This window comes from Canis lupus, chromosome 25, assembly GCF_003254725.2.
Source record: "Canis lupus dingo isolate Sandy chromosome 25, ASM325472v2, whole genome shotgun sequence".
NCBI lineage: Eukaryota > Metazoa > Chordata > Mammalia > Carnivora > Canidae > Canis > Canis lupus.
The window spans coordinates 9,840,001-9,844,559 of record NC_064267.1 but is presented as its reverse complement, the minus strand read 5'-3'; positions in this window follow the sequence as shown (position 1 = coordinate 9,844,559).

Here is a 4,559-nt window from a genome sequence, read left to right as displayed (position 1 = left end):
ACTGCCAGTAGCCAAGCTAAAGCAGAGCGGTGAAAGCCTCCGGGGCAGGAAAGGCCAGCCCTGGAGAAATGAGAACTTTAAAAATCCATGCCGGACTTTTCCCTGATGGAAAAGTGCTTAGCAGGGAAATTGGGTAGAATCGCAGGAAGGGCAGCAAAGCCTCAAGATTCCTGGAATCACTATAAGAGGAGGGGCACCAAGAGGGTAGCTCACCGCAAACCAGGGTCTGATATGGGTAAAGGGCTGGAGCGCCGCAGCCCTTGGGGTACTTGAAAGAAGCTCGTTGGTCAGGTGGTCCAGCTCTGGAGCAGCCTTTATGCTAGAGCCCAGCAACAGATGGAGATGGCTGTGCTCCATTCCCTTTGGGAGAGGTGATCCCTGGGACTGCGGGTCCAGTGTCACAGGGCCCAGATCCCAGGGCGCCCAAGCAGACAAAACTGGCGATCCTCCATTCCCCCAGAACAGGTAGAAGCAAGGAGGGCACAGGAAAGCAAGAACTCTGGGTGCTCAGCAAGCTGTGCAGATCAGCGCACCTGCACCTGCCCCCTGGAGCATCTAGGCCAGTGCAGACTGGGAGACTGTGGTTAGTTATTCATGGGGAGCTCAACTTCAGAGCTGAAATCCGGCTACCACCATTTTTTTCTCTCCCTGTTTCACCTTGTGCCTCGGAGAGGTGGGGCCCTAGGGTACAAAGGCCTCCCAGGATAAACAGCTCATACTGAGCCCAGCACTGGCATGGGATGGGGCATCTCCACACAGTCACAGACACCTGAGAATCAGCACAGCAGACCCCTCCCCTGGAAGAACTGCTGGAAATACAGGGGAAGGAAAGTTTACTGAACAAGCAGCACTGGAAAGCTCCAGGACTGAGGGAAAACAGTACATAGAACTAGAGAGTTCCCCACCCCCACCCCCCCGCTTTTTTTTCCCCCATTACGGCTTGTTTTTATATCAGACTAAAAATTTCCAATATTTTTCTCTTTTCTCACTTTAACTACATATTTTACAAACTCTTCATTTTTAAGTTTTTTCCTTTTTGACTTTCATATTTCTACAAGTACATGTCTTAGATATATTTTTCACTTCTGGATTCCCTTCAACATGTTCAATTTAATTTTGGTAGATACATGAGATATGGGTATTTGTTTTGTTTTTTCTGCCGTGTTTTGTTTTACAATGGTGGAAGTTAGTACCTTCTAACACACGACCAACATACACCAGAACCAAGTGGAACACTGTGTTGGTTCATTCTGTGAGATTATATTCTCTCTACCTTCCCATTCTGTCCCCGTCCTTTATCTTATTTGTGTTTTTGTGGTCAGTGTTGGGGCTTTATATAAGTATTGCTGGTTTATAGAAATTTGGGATTGAGCATCTTCTAACATACAGAACAAAATACACTCAAAACCAAGAGGATCACCCCCTAGGACCCCTCAGGTAGACTACGTACTCTCTCCACTGCCACTTCCTCATCACCACTATCCCTCCCCATTTTTTCTCCATTCTTTACTTTTCTTTTTTTATTTTCTTTTTTCTTCTTTGTTTTTGGTTTTTGGCTTTTTATTTTTAATACATTGTTTTAAAATGTGTTTTTCACTTTAGTGGTCCTTTTGTTTTATTTTGTTCTTTTCTTCTTTCTCTTTTATTTTCTGGTCTCTAACCTCTTCAGAATCAGCTAGGGTGTATTTTACTTAGGTCCTGGTTGATATTTTTGACTCAGCCCACTCATACAGCCACTTTGCACTGGACAAAATGACTAGAAGGAAGAATTTGTCACAAAAGAAAATCCAGAAAACAATACTCTCTGCCACAGAGTTACAAAACTTGTATTTAAATATGTTAGAAATTCAGTTCAGAAATACAATTATAAAGCTACTGGTGGGTCTGGAAAAAAAGCATAAAGGACTCTAGAGACTTCGTTACTGCAGAATTGAGATCTAATGAGACTGAAATTAAAAATAGATTAAATGAGATACAACCCAAACTGGATGCTCTCTAACTGCTAGGGTTAATGAGATGGAAGAGAGAGTGAGTGGCATAGAAGACAAGTTGATGGTAAGGAAGGAAGCTGAGGAAAAAAGAGGAAAACAATTAAGAACCCATAAGGAAATGCTTAGGGAAATAAATGATAGCTTGAGATGGAAGAATATGATTAGGATTCAGAAGAGGCTGAGAAAGAGGACCATAAAGTATATTTGAACAAATCATAGCTGAGAGCTTCCCAAATCTGGGGAAGGAAACAGGCATTCAGATCCAAGAGATAGAGAGGACCCCCTTAAAAAAATCAATAAAAACCGTTCGACACCTCAGCATTTAATAGTGAATCTTGCAAATTTCAAAAATAAAGAGAAAATTCGTAAAGCAGCTCAAGACAAGAGATTCTTAACTTATATAGCAGAAAATATAAGATTAACAGCAGACCTGTCCACAGAGACTTGGCAGGCCAGAAAGGGCTGGCATGATATATACAGGGTACTAAATGAGAAGAATATGCAAGCAGGAATACTTTATCCAGCAAGGCTGTCATTCAAAATAGAAGGAGAGATGAAAAAGCTTCCAGGATGGGAAGAAACTGAAAGAATATGTGACCACCAAACAAGCTCTGCAAGAATGAACTCTGTAAAAGAAAGAGGGAACCCAAAGAAACAATCCGTAAAAATAGGGACTGAATAGGTAGTATGATGACACTAAATTCATATCTTTCAATAGTTACTCTGACCATGAATGGGCTAAATGATCCCACCAAAAGACACAGGGTATCAGACTGGATAAAAAAGCAAAACCCATCTATATACTGTCTACAAAAGACTCATTTTAGCCCTAAGGACACCTACAGCCTGAAAATGAAGGGGTGGAGAACCATTTACCATTCAAATGGTCCTCAAAAGAAAGCAGGGGTAGCAATCCTCATATCAGATATATTAAAGTTTATCGCAAAGACTGTAGTAAGGGATGAAGAAGGACACTATATCATACTTAAAGGGTCTATCCAACAAGAGGACCTAACAATCAGATTTTCTAAGCAGAACATCACCAAAGAAACAAGGGCCTTAAATGATACACTGGACCAAATAGATTTCACAGAAAAATACAGAACTTTCCAGCCAAATACAACTGAATACACATTCTTCTCAAGTGCACATGGAACTTTCTCCAGAATAGACCACATACTGGGTCATAAATCAGGTCTTAACCAATACCAAAAGATTGGGATTGTTCCCTGCATATTTTCAGACCACAATGTTTTGAAACTAGAACTCAATCACAAGAAGAAATTTGGTAGAAACTCAAACATGTGGAGATTAAAGAGCATCCTACTAAAAGATGAATGGATCAACCAGGAAATTAGAGAAGAAAAAAAGATTCACAGAAACTAATGAAAATGAAAATTCAACCATTCAAAAATCTTTGGGATACAGCTAAAACAGTCCTAAGAGGGAAATACATTGCAATACAAGAACCCCTAAAAAATATTGGAAAAAACTCAAATATACAAGCTAACCTTGCACCTAAAGGAATTGGAAAAAGAACAGCAATTAAAGCCTACACCAAGCAGAAGGATAGAGATAATAAAGATTTGAGCAGAACTCAATGAAATAGAGACCAGAAGAGCTATAGAACAGATCAACAAAACCAGGAGCTGGTTCTTTGAAAGAATTAATAAGATAGATAAACCCCTAGCCAGCCTTATTAAAAAGAAAAAAATTTCAAATTAATAAAATCACAACCAATACCAAGGAAATACAAATGATTTTAAAACGTATTGTGAGCAACTATATGCCAACAAACTAGGCAATCTAGAAGAAATGGATGCATTTCTGGAAAACCACAAAGTACCTAAACTGGAACAGGAAGAAATAGAAAACCTGAATAGGCCAATAACTGGTGAGGAAATTGAAGCAGTCATCAAAAACCTCCCCAGACATAAAAGTCCAGGGCCAGATGGCTTCCAGGGGAATTCCATCAAACTTTTAAAGAAGAAATAATACCTATTCATTAAAGCTGTTTCAAAGGATAGAAAAGGAGGGAATACTTCCAAACTCATTTTATGAGACCAGCATTACCTTGATTCCAAAACCAGACAAAGATTCCACCAAAAAGGAGAATTACAGACCAGTATCCTTGATGAACAAGGATGTAAAAATTCTCACCGAGATACTAGCCAATAAGATCTGACAATACATTAAGAGGATTATTCACCATGACCAAGTGGGATTATCCCTGGGATGCAAGAGTGGTTCAACACTCGTAAAACAACCAACGTGATAAACGACATCAATAAAAAAATTAAAAAATAAAAAAAAAAAACAAGAACCATATGATCCTCTCAATACGTGCAGAGAAAGCATTTGACAAAATACAGCTTCTATTCCTGATTAAAACTCTTCAAAGTGTAGGGATAGAGGGAACATTCCTCAATATCTTAAAAGCCATTTATGAAAAGCCCACAACATATATTCTCAATGGGGGAACACTGACAGCCTTTCCCCTAAGATCAGGAACATGACAGAGATATCCACTCTCACCACTGTTATTCAACAGAGTACTAGAAGTCCTTG